Source organism: Vicugna pacos, chromosome 11, assembly GCF_048564905.1.
Source record: "Vicugna pacos chromosome 11, VicPac4, whole genome shotgun sequence".
Taxonomy (NCBI): Eukaryota; Metazoa; Chordata; class Mammalia; order Artiodactyla; family Camelidae; genus Vicugna; species Vicugna pacos.
This window is the reverse complement of record NC_132997.1, coordinates 23,491,945-23,505,669: the sequence shown is the minus strand read 5'-3', so window position 1 is coordinate 23,505,669 and position 13,725 is coordinate 23,491,945.

The window sequence follows — 13,725 nt, the reverse complement described above, 5'->3', positions numbered from 1 at the left end:
GACATTTAGGTCATTTCAATGCCTTGACTATTTTAAATTCTGCTGCCGTGAACATTGGGGTGCATGTAACTTTTCAAAATAGAATCCCCTTCAGAAATATGCCCAGCAGTGGGATTGCTGGATCATATGTTTAAGCCTATTTTTAGTTTTTGGAGGAATATCCATAGTTTTCTATAATGGTTACACCAAATTGCATTCCTACCAACAGTGTAGGAGCATTCCCTATTTCTCCATACTCTCTTTGGCATTTATCATTTGTGGATTTTTAATGATGACCATTGTGACAGGTTATGAGGTTATATCTCACTATAGGCTTCATTTTGATTTTCATTCTGACAATTAGGGATATTGAACACTTTTCATCTGCCTATTGGCCATTTGGCTTACTTCATTGGAAAATTGCTTCTTTAGGTCTTTGGTTCATTTTTAGATTGGATTGTTTGTTCTTCTGTTATTCAGCTGTCTGTGCTGTTCTTATATTCTGGAAGTTAGGGCCCTTGTCATTCCCATCATTTGCAAATATTTTCTCCCATTCCATAGGTTGTCTTTTTGTTATGCTTATGGTTCCTTTGCTATGCAAAAGCGTATGAGATTAATCAGGTCCCATTTGTAGTTTTTTTGGCTTTTATTTCTATTGCCTGGTGGATTGTCCTGGTAAAACATTGCTAAGATTTATGTTAGAAACTGCTTCACCTATGTTTTCTTCTATGAAGTTGATCATGTCTTGCCTTCTGTTTAAGTCTTTAAGCCAATTTGACTTTATTTTTGTGTATGGTGTGAGGGAGTGTTCTAACTTAATTTACATGTCACTGTCCAGTTTTCACAACACCACTTGGTGAAGAGACGGTCATTTCTCCATTGGATATTCTTATCTCCTTTGTCAAAGATTAATTGATTGTAGGTTTGTGGTTTTATTTCTGGGCTGTCTATTCAGTTCCATTGATCCGTATGTCTGTTTATGTGTTAATACTACACTGTTTTGATTACTGTACCTCTGTAGTATTGCCTGAAGTCTGGCATGCTTATTCATCCAGCTTCATTCTTTTTCTTCAGTATTTCTTTAACAATTCTAGGTCTTTTGTGATTCCATATAAATTGTCAGATTATTTGTTCCAGTTCTGTCAAAAATGTGCTGGGTAATTTAATAGGGATGGCATTAAATTTATAGATTGATTTGGGCAATATGGTCATTAGCAATATTTATTCAAATCCAAGAACATGGGATATCTTTCCATTTTTTTAAGTCTTCTTTAATGTCCTTAATCAATATTTTGTAGTTTTCTATGTGTAAGTCTTTCATCTCCTTGGTCAGATTTATTCCTAAGTATTTTATTTTATTGGATGTGATTTTATTTTATTTTATTTTTTATAGAGCTGTAATCAGTTTGCAATCTTGTGTCAATTTCTGGTGTAGAGCACAATTTGTCAGTAATGCATTTATATATATGCATTCATTTTCATATTCTTTATCACCATGAGCTACTACAAGATCTTATATATATTTCCCTGTTCTATACAGTATAATCTTGATTTTCTATTATATATATACCTGTCAGTATTGACAGATCTATAACTTCCAGTCTGTCCCTTCCCATTCACCTCCCCTGTGACAACCACAAGTTTGTAGTCTATGTCTGTGAGTCTGTTTCTGTTTTAGATTTAAGTTTATTTGTTTGTTTCTTTGCTTGTTTGTTTGTTTTTTCAGATTCCCCATATGAGTGATATCATATGGTATTTTTCTTTCTCTTTCTGGCTTACTTCACTTAGAATGACACTCTCAGGGACATCTATATTGTTGCAAGTGGCATTATGTTGTTTTTTATGACTGAATAATATTCTATTGTATAAATATACCACCACTTCTTTATCCAGTCATCTGTTGATGGACATTTATGCTGCTTCCATGTCTTGGCTATTGTAAATTAGTGTTGCTATGAATATTGGGTGCAGATGTCTTTTTGAATTAGGGTTCCTTCTAGACATATGCACAGGAGTGGGATTGTTGTATATTTTCATAGGTTGATTTTTAGTCTTTTGAGGAATCTACATACTGTTTTCCACAATGGCTGAAACAAACTGCATTCCCACCAATAGTGTACGAGGGTTCCCTTTTCGCTACACATGCTCAAGCATTTATTACTTGTTAACTTTTCAATGATGGCCATTCTGATTGGCGTGAGGTGATACCTCATTGTAGTTTTGATTTGCATTTCTCTGATAATTAGTGATATTGAGCATTTTTTCATGTGCCTATTGGTCATTCATATGTCTTCACTGGAGAATTGCTTGTTTAGGTCTTCTGCCCATGTTTGAATTGGGTTGTTTGTTTTTCTCTTATTAAGTTGTATGGGCTGTTTATGTATTCTGAAGATCAAGCCTTTGTCAGTTTCATTTTTGCAAATATTTTCTCCGATTCTGTTGGTTGTCATTTTGTTATCTTTCCTTTGCTGTGCAAAAGCTTGTAAGTTTAATTAGGTCCCATTTGTTTTTTTTTGCTTTTCTTTCTTTTGCTTGTGTAGACTGCCATAGGAGAACATGGCTGAGATATATGAGAGAGAATGTTTTGCCTATGTTTTCTTCTAAGAGTTTTATTGTGTCTTATCTTATGTTTAAGTCTTTAAGCCACCTTGAGTTTATTTTTGTGTATGGTGTGAGAGTATTCTAACTTCATTGATCTACATGCAGCTGTCCAGTATTCCCAACACCGTCTGCTGAAGAGATTGTCTTTATTCCATTGTATGTTCTTGCCTCCTCTGTCAAAGATTAATTGACCAAAAGTTTGTGGCTTCATTTCTGGGCTCTCTATTCTGTTCCATTAATCCATATGGCTGTTTTTGTACCAATATCATTCTGTTTTGATGACTGTACCTCTATAGTATTGTCTGAAAAATGGGAGGGTTATTCCTCCAGCCTCATTCTTTTACTTCAGCAATAGTTTGACAATTGTGGGTCTTTTGTGATTCCATATACATTTTAATATGCTTTGTTCAGTTCTATGAAATATGTCCTGGGTAATTTGATAGGGATTGCCTTAAATTCACAGATTGCCAAGAACATTAATCATTAACATTATATTCTCAGTTTTGCCAAGGATGGTCCTCAGCTAGCACCAGTACAAACAATGAATGCATTACGGCAGTAGGACTCAACTGCTTATTTTAGAGCAGAGATGAGGGACATTCCTAAGAGGTGTTTAAGTGGAGGCCATAAAATCTTGGCTTGACTAAAACTGGGAAGACAGGGAGTGCAGAAGTGGGTGGATCAGTGGATCCATAAGGTTAGATGAAATCTGAGACTCTTAGAGTGTGGTCCAAAAACCACATAATAGCTTAGTTACAAGAATAAGAGAAGTTTCTATTGTATTTCAGAAGCTAATGAAATGAAAATATCTGGTACAGTCTTAAATTGTAGGAGACATTGTTTAGTTTTTGAAAATGAGGTGCATTAAAAAAACTTTTACAGGGGGAGGGTATAGCTCAGTGGTAGGAGGTCCTGGGTTCAATCCACAGTACCCCCATTAAATTAATCAATCAAGAAACTTAATTACCTCCTCTCCAAAAAAAAAATGACTTTGACAGGATTTATAAAAGCATAAATATACCTCTGTAAGGTAATTTGAGCACATAGGTTACTGTAAGAAAACTACTTCAATACTGCAGAAAGCCCAGTTGGAACCAAACTTTTGGCATCTATTATTTGTACTAAAGTGGAATGTTTTTTTTACTATATAAATTTAATTTTAGAATTTTGTCCTGATGGCTAGGTGAAATGTAGGACCAAAAAATTGGCTACATTCCTAAAGAAATGTATTTTGAAATCCATTATTTTCATTATATATCGCAGAACACAGGCTCATGAACAATGATATTTAAAGCTGGACTAGTTTCTTTTTCTTCCAGATTTTGGACACATTTGATCTACATAAGTGTTTCTAAAGGATTGCTGCTGTCATTATGTCATTCAGATAACATACAACATATGGTCCACTGAGACACATACATTTTCCTCTTCACTTCTCTAACTGAGTACCACAAAGAATGTCTGGGCAGATAGTAGGCATTCAAATTTTTTTCAATGAACATATAATCACAGAACACTTAAAGTGGATTAGGGAAGAAATAAGAAAGCAAATAAAAGTGATAGAAGAAGAGACATGAAGAAAGACTCATAATTGGGGCTAACCTAATGGCAAAATGGTGAAGTATTTAATATCTATAAGAATATATAGGTTATTTCCCTTATAATAGTTATGGTTTCATTTGTCATGCAGAGTTATAAGAATTACTGACACCTCAGTTTCATAGTAAAGTGGTTAAAATATCTTCATGGAAGACCATTAAAATATGAATAAATACTTATCCATTTACTATGGCCAGATATGGTCTTCTGTGCAAGTGAATTGCTAGACAAATCCTGAAGGCCTATGCACACCCTGGGAGTCATTTCCAACTGTATCATTTGATTTCCAAAGGTATCAGATATGGATGACCATGTGTGGTATGTAAGCACAATTCCTCAATTCCAGCTAGGCTGAAAAACATAGTTTTGCTATTCATTCAAAAAAAATAGACTGAGATAGAATCAAAAGATAATTTCAATGCCTGGTCTAAAAAATGCAGATTCAAAATATTATATAATACACCACATATTATGTGAACCATATGAATGACACACTCATTAATGTTTTAGATGCAAAAATCTAGCAAATTCTTTGACTTCTTTCTTTAATGAGTTATAGAATTAAGGAGTCATTTCTACCCTTGTGTAAAAAAGAATATTTCACCCTTTCCCTATATAGTTTGCTAAAATTACATGTTCTTGGTCCTAAAACCCCACTGGATGGAAAAAGCAAGACTCATTTGTATTCCGTATTAACAGTGGAGTGAGCTTACAGGAACCTCTAATCCATAACTATAGGACTCTGACTTCGGTCAAGGACTATTTAGGACTCAATGAGTAGATTTTCCACTCTCAGTCATGAGGACCTCAGAATGTGGAAATGAAAATCACTCTGACTTATGACTGACCAAATTTCTGTTTCTATCTTCATGATTATCTTAAAAGATTAAATAATATTTTCCCACCTAAAAAAGGGCTGTGCTTGACATTTAATCAAATTTGGGTATAACTCATTCATTGTGTGTATCATCATTAATGACACTTAAACAACCTATAAAAACCATGGCCTAATAAAAAGGATGGAGCCAGTTTCCAGAATACCATTTGGCCTCAGTCTCATGCCATGTCAGCCCCTAGGAGAAGTCCTGAAACAGCAAGAATGTTCCCAGAGCCTGGGATGATACTAAAATGTGAACTTCAGAAGATGTGTAACATTCCAGAGCAGAAATGTTTGGAGTAGTTAATGCTCTCATATAATGATAAGTTCCAATGATTTCAAAGAGAAAGACTTTTCATAGGTTTTTTCTTTTAAAAATATCTTTTGTTGCTTTAATATTATCTGAAATTTTCCATCCTTGCTTATTTCATAGGAATATAGGAAGAATCAATAAAATAATATTTAGAAAGCTTTTAAAGTTACTGGAACAATGTGTTAAATATCCAGAGATATTTGTACTGCCTATAAAAATAGGATAGAATGTTTTAAAGAACTGAAAAATATCAATATACTTTGTTTTGGAGCACAATGTTTTGAGAAAGCTAATAAATACCAGGTTGAACTCAAATCATAAGTGTAGATAAAAGTTACAAGAATATCTAACTTTCTATCAAAAGCATAATGTTTTGATGCCTTTATAAATTTATGCTATTTTAACCAATAATTCTTGTATTTACTGTCAGAAAAAAAAAAGCCAGTAATTATGAGCAAAATCCACAAAATAGCATGTTCAGTTAAATGCTAGGCTCTTGAAACTCTGTGATCCATGATTAAACATAATTTATTTTTCTGTGATGTCAGAATAATCCCTTTAAACCAATGCCTATTTTTAAAAATGCCTCCTAACTTTCTGCTGAAAAGAGGGGGGAAACAAAACATTTCACTTCAGAATTTATCTTCAATAATAAGTTGTTCTGTGTTTTCTTTGAAAGGCTGGATGTGCCCTTTTGAGGATACCTGGTACACTTTCCCTAATTCAACCTCACAGGCTGAAATTAGAAAGAGACCTTGTGCAGAGTGTCACACTGTTAATGGTGCATTTAAAACAACTAAAACATATGTCAGAATTAGAAAATCCTGTTAATCCCAATAATTGACATAAGTCCAGACATACTTTGGAAACATCCAAATACTGACAAAGGAAGCCTATGAACAAGACTTCACCTTCTAGGGGATTGTGAAAATACCTTTTTTAAGAAATTAAAAATATATTTGACATACAACATTGTGTTAGTTTCAGGTGTACAACATATTGATTGGACATTTATATACATTATGAAATTATTACCGCAGTAAATCTAGTAACTATCTGTGGCCATACAAAGTTATTACAGTATTATTGACTATGTTCCTTATGCTGTATATTAGAGCCCTATAATTTATTTTATATTAAATATAAGATTGTACCTCTTAACCACTTCAACTTTTTCAGCTGTATCTGCATGCCTACCCCTGGCAACCATGAATTTATTCCCTGTATCTATGAGTGTATTTCAGTTTGGTTTTGTTTAATCATTAGTTTTGCATTTTAGAATTCATGTATAAGTGACATCATGTGGTATTTGTCTTTCTCTGTCTGACTTATTCTCCTTAGAATAATACCCTCTAAGTCAGTCCATGCTGTGGCAAGTGGAAAGCGTTCCTTTTTATGGCTGAGTAATATTCCACTGTGGGTGTCTGTATATGAAATATATACATGTAAAACTAATCTTCATCCATCCACCTGTGGTGGACTCTTAATTGGCTTTCATTTCTTAGTATTATAAATAATGCTTCAATGAACAGAGTGGTGCCTCTATCATTCTGAATTAGTGGTTTTATTTTTAAGGGGTGAAATACCCAGAAGTGAAATTGCTGGGTCATATGTTAGTTTTATTTTTAATTTTCTGAAGAATCTCCATGCTATTTTCCATCGCAGTTGCACACATTTACATTCCCACCAACAGTGCACAAGGGATCCCTTCTCTCCATATCCTCCCCAGTACCTGTTACTTCTTGCCTTTTTGGTAATAATCATTCTGTCAGGTGTGAGGTGACATCTCATTGTGGTTCTGATTTGCATTTTCCTGATGAGTAGTGATACTGAGCATCTTTTCATGTGTTTGTGGGCCATCTTTTTGTACTTTGGAGAAATGTCTATTCAGGTCCTCTGCACAATTTTAAATTGAATTCTTTGTTTTTCTGGTATTAAGTTTTGTGATTTCTTTATACAATTTGGATATTGACTCTTCATCAAGTATATTATTTGCAAATATCTTCTCCCATTCAGTAGGCTGTCTTTTCATTTTGTTGATGGTTCCCATTGCTATGCAAAGCCTATTCCTTTCATATTGTCCCATTTGTTTATTTTTGCTTTTCTTACCCTTGCCTGAGGAGACAGATCCAAAAGAAAATCCCTAGAACTAATACCAAAGAATGTCCTACCTATGGTTTATTGTAGTTGCTTTGTGATTTCAGGTCTTACATTTATGTCTTTAATCATTTTGAGTTTATTTTTGTGAATCTTGTAAGACCAGTTTCAATCTTTTGTGTGTGGTTGTCCAGGTTTCCCAAAGGCATTTATTGAAGAGACTATTATTTCCCTATTGTGCAGCATTAACACCTTTGTCATAAATTAATTGACCATAAAACTATGGGTTTATTCCTGGGGTCTCCATTTTGTTCCATTGATTAGTGTGCCTGTTTTTCTTCCAGTACCATACTGTTCTGATGCTGTAGCTTTGTGTTCTACTCTTTGTACAATAGTGACAGTTTTACTTCTTCCTTTCCAATTTGGATGCTTTTTATTTCTTTTTCTTCTCTGATTGCTATGACTAGGACTTCTGATACTACGAGGAATAAAAGTGGCGAGAGTGGGCATCCTTGTCTTGCTCCTGATCTCATAGGACATGCTTTCAGCTTTTTACCATTGAGAATGATGTTAGCTGTGGCTTACCCATAAATGGCTTTCATTATGGTGAGGTATGTTCTCTCTATGCCCACTTTCTGGGAAGTTTTTATCATAAACAGATGTTGAATTCTGTAAAAAGATTTTTCCATGTATACTGAGATAACATATGTTTTTTATTCTATTTGTTAATGTGATGTATTACATTGACTGATTTGAAATAGTGCAACATCCTTGCATCTCTGTGATAAAATCCACTTGACCATGGTGTATGATCCTTTTAATTTTTTAATGCTAGACAGCCACAGGCATAAGATTTTTACTGTTGAATTCAGTTGGCTAATAGTTTGTTGAGAAATTTTACATCTATATTTATCAAAGATATTGGCCTATAGTTTTCTTTTTTTGTGGTATCTTTGGCTTTGGCCAGTAATTCTGGCTTTGAAGGAGGACCTAGAAAGTATTTCTTCCCCTTCAATTTTTTGGGAAGAGCTTGAGAAGGATAGGTATTAACTTTTCTTTAAATATATGGTCGATTCCCCTGTGAAGCCATCTGCTTCTAGACCTCGGTTTCATGGGAGGTTTTTGATGACTGATTCAGTATCATTACTAGTAACTGGCCTGTTCAGATTTTCTATTTCTTACTGATTCAGCCTTGGAAGATTTATTTATTTATATACTTTTTTTTTTTAGAATCAGTTTTCAATATTTTATCAATTTGAGCTGTACAGCACAATGCTTCAGTCATATAGGAACATACGTATATTTGTTTTCATATTTTTTTTTGCCATAAGTTACTACAAGATGTTGAATATAGTTCCCTGCATTACAGAATAAAATTGTTGTTTACCTATTTTACATATATTACAACAAAGAAATCTTGAACTACCAATTTGTGCCTTCCCACCTGCCTTCCTCCCTGGTAAGTTAGTTTTCCATGGCTGTGAATCTGTTTCTGTTTTGTAAATAAGTTTATCTGTCTCCTATATTTTTTAAAGATTCCACATATAATTGGTAAAATATGATACTTTTCTTCCTCTTTCTGGCTTAATTCACTCACAGTGATATTCTCCAGGGACATCCATGATATGGCAAATGGCATTTTAATCTTTTTATGTCTGAGAAGTACTCCATTGTATAAATATACCACAAGTTCTTTATCCATTCATCTGTCAAGGACATTTGGGTTGGTTCCATGTCTTGGCTGTTGTAAAGAGTGCTGCTATGAACATTGGGGTGCATGTATATTGTCAAATTAGAGTTTCCTCTGTATGTATGTCCAGGACTGGGATTGCTGGATCATGTGCTAAGTCTATTTTTACTTTCGAGGAATCTCTGTACTATTTTCCACAATGGTTGCACCAAACTACATTCCCACCAACAGGGTAGGAGAGTTCCCTTTTCTCCACAGCCTCTCCAGCATGTATCATTTGTGGACTTTTGAATGGTGGCCATTCTGACTGGTGTGAGTTCATACCTCATTGTAGTTTTCATTGTATTTCTCTGACAATTAGTGCTATTGAGCATTTTTTCATGTGCCTGTGGGCCATTTTATGTCTTCATTGGAGAATTGCTGGTTTAGGTCTTCTGCCTATTTTTGAACTGGGTTGTTTGTTTTTTCCTAATTAGGTTATATTAGCTGATTATATTCTGAAAATTAAACTCTTGTCAGTCTCATCTTTTGCAAACATTTTATCCTATTTTGTAGGTTGTCTTTTTGTTTTGCTCATGGTTCCCTTTGCTGTGCAAACGTTTATAGGTTTAATTAGGTCCCATTTGTTTATTGTTGCTTTTATTTCTATTGCCTGGGTAGACTGCCCTAGGGGAACATTGCTGAGATTTACGTCAGAGAATGTTTTGCCTATGTTCTCTTCTAAGAGGTTTAGAGTGTTTTGCTTATGTTTAAATTTTTAATCCACTTTTAATTCATTTTTGTGTATGGAGTGAGGAATTGTTCTACCTTCACTGATTTACATGCAGCTGTCTAGTTTTCCCAACATCATTTGCTGAAGAGACTGTCTTTAATCCATTGTATGTTCTTACCTCCTTTGTCAAAGGTTAATTGACCAAAAGTTTGTGGATTTATTTCTGGACTATCTATTCTGTTCCAGTGATACTTGCACAGCCTTGGAAGATTGATATTTCTAGGAATGTATCCTTTTTTTTTTAGCTAGTTCACTTTCTTGGCATATAATCATTTGTAATAATCTCCTATAATCCTTTGTATTTCTGTGATATCACTTGCCACTTTCCTTGTTTTATTTCTGATTTTGTTTATTTGGGCCATCTCAAAATTTTTGTGATAAGTCTACTTAAAGATTTCATTCACTTTTTTTTTCTGAGAATCTATCTTGGTCTTTCATGGGCATTCCTTTTTCTTCTCGTTTTGCCTAATATCAGTTTGTTTCTATGTATTAGGGAGATCAGATACAATTTCCAATTTTCTGTTGAAGGTGTTATTTGTGGCCAGGAGCATGGTCCCCCATGGTTGCCAGAGCCAGGTGTTCCAGGAGTGTCCCCTGTGAAGGCTGCAGGTGCCTTCCTGTTCTGGCTGGGATGTGCTTGCTGCAGGTACACTGCTGTGCGAACACAGAGCCACTTTTGGGGGCACTGGTGTTGGCTAAGGATGCTCACTGGCCTGGCAGGGCTGGGAGCCACTCTGGAGGAGTGCAGGCTGGGTTAAGTCAATAGGTCAAACTGCAGTGGGGTGAGGATGCTGTTACTTTAGATGTGAGAATAAGAAATGGTGCCCACCAGCACTCATCCAGCTAGATAGAGGGGAAAAAAAAGACAAAAATCACCAAACCCCCAAACAAAAAAATGGCACATATCAAAGACAGAGTTCCTGGAAAACTTGTGTTACAGTCAACTCTAAAGGGTGTTGATGTAACTGAGTAATTACAATCATGCTAGGTTTTGTTTCATTTAAAGAACTTTCTGATCCAAAATGGTTATGTAGTATGTTAAAAAGGTAAGCATGAGTTAGGCTTCCAAATACAGAGAAAAATCCAGCCAGAGGATAATAAGAACAAAGATGTCTCAGGCATTCCCAGTGGAAAACTGGTTCCAATATATGAATGCCACCATATTGGCATGTTTAGGGGGACAGAGCAAATATCATCTCATTAATATGTCGTTAAAGCAGGCACTCTGCATGCCATTCTCTGAACTGAACCATTATCATGAGGAGTCTGGTATTTTTTTAGGAAATGGAAATATTCCAGCTCTAACATCTACAAGTCTCCAAGTTCAGTCAATGTTTATAAGTTTCCAGTCAGTGCTTTTCTGTGAATTTCCAGATCATTGGTATCTATAAGTCTGTCACCAGCACATTTGAAGGAACCACGTAACAGACACGAAAAACAATGTTGTTTATATCAGAAATTATTTCTTCAAAAAACAAATTGTTTCCCATGAGAAAAATACAATTCAAAAAGACACATATGTCTGAATTTTCATAGCAGCACTATGTACAGTAGACAAGACATGGAAGCAGACCAAATTTCCATCAACAGATGACTGGATACATAAGATGTGGAGTGTGTGTGTGTGTATATATATATGTATATGTATACATATATATATACACATATATTTACTGGAATTCTACTCAGCCTTAAAAATAATAAAATACTACCATCTGCAGCAGCATAGATGGACCTGGAGATCATCATTCTAAGTGAAGTAAGCCAGAAAGAGAAAGAAAAGTACCAAATGATATCACTTATATGCAGAATCTAAAAATAGGACACAAATAAACATATCTATAAAACAGAAACAGACTCACAGACACAGAAAACAAACTTATAGTTACCAGGGGGTAAAAGGGGTGGGAAGGGATAAACTGACAATATGAAAATTGCATCTCTTGGGGAGTGATGGAAATGTTGGCATTCTTGATTGTGTTAGTGGTTTCATGGGTGTAGACATCTATCAAAATTCATGAAATTGTACATTTGAAACATGTGTAGTTTACTATACAGGAACCATATCACCATAAACATGTTAAAAATAGGTTAATGATGAACTCAAAGAAGAAACTAAAAAATACCTTGAGAAAAATGCAATGAAAGCACCACCACATAAAATCTACGGGATGCAGCCAGTGTCCTAAGAGGAAAGTTGAGGGCAAACCAGGCCTTCCTCAAAAGACAAGAGCAATCTCAAATAAACAACCTATCCCACTGCCTAAAAGTATTAGAAATAAGAAGAAAAAATAAAACTAAAAGTTAGCAGAAGGAAGGAAATAATAAAGATTGGGGGGAAATAAATAAAACAGAGATTTAAAAAAAATGACAGAAATAAAATCAAACAAACCAAGAGCTGGGTTTTTGAAAAGTAAACAAAATCAATAAACCTCAGCCAAGCTCACCAAGAAGAAAATACAGAGGTCAAACATAAACAAACAAACTAAGAACTGCAAATGGAGAAAATGCAACAACACAACAGAGATACAAAAATAATAGGAAAATACTATGAGCAACTATATGGCAACAATCTGTACAACCTACAAAAATGGACAGGTTTCTAGAAACATACAGTCTGCAAAAACTGAATTGAGAAAAACTAGATAATCTGAACAGACAGATCACTAGAGATGAAATCGAATCAACAATAAAAAACTTCCTAGGAAACAAAAGTCCAGGACCAGATGGCTTCACTGGGGAGTTCTATCAAACATACAAAGAACTGATACCAATCCTTCTCAAGCTTTTCCAAAAGACTGAAGAGGATGGAACACTGCCAAACTCATTCTATGAAGCCACCATCACCCTGATACCAAAGCCAGACAAAGACTCTACCAAAAAAGAAAACTATAAACCAATATTATTAGTCAACATAGATGCAAAACTCTTCAACAAAATATCAGCAAAGAGAATCCAACAACACCTAAAAAAATCATACACTATGATGAAGTTGGATTCATCTAAGGGACACAAGGATGGTTCAACTTATGCAAATCAATCCCCATGACACACCACATCAACAAAAGAAAAGGGAAAATTTACATGATCATCTAAATCGATGTGGAAAAAGCATTTGATAAAATTCAACACCCATTTATGATAAAAAATCTTACCAAAGTATGTATAAAGAGAACATATCTCAACATAATATAAATTATTTATGACAAACTGACAGGCAACTAATACTTGATGGTGAAAAGTTGAAAGCTTTCCCACTAAAATCTGTACAAGAAGAGGATGCCCATTCTCACTACTTCTATTCAACACAGCACTGGAATTCCTAGGCATAGCAATCAGACAAGAAAAAGAAAAAGGATCCAAATTATAAGAGAAAAAGTAAAACTGCCACTAAATGCAGATGACATGATACTATATATAAATAACCTTCAAGACTCCACACAGAAACTACTAGAGCTAATAAAAGAATTTGGCAAGGTAGCAGGACACAAGAGTAACATACACAAGTCAGTCACATTTCTTTACACTTACAATGAAATAACACAAAAGAAAAGAAACAATCCCTTTGAAATCATATCCAAAAATAAAATACTTCAGGAACAAGTTTGATCAAGGTGGTGAAAGACTTATACACTGAGAATTATAAAACATTGATTAGGAAATTAAAGAGTACTTAAAGGAATGGAAAGATACCCCATGCTCTTAGATTAGAAGAATTTTTGTTGAAATGGCCATACTACCCAAAGCAATGTACAGATTTAATGTGATTCCTGACAAATGACCCAGGACAGTTTTCA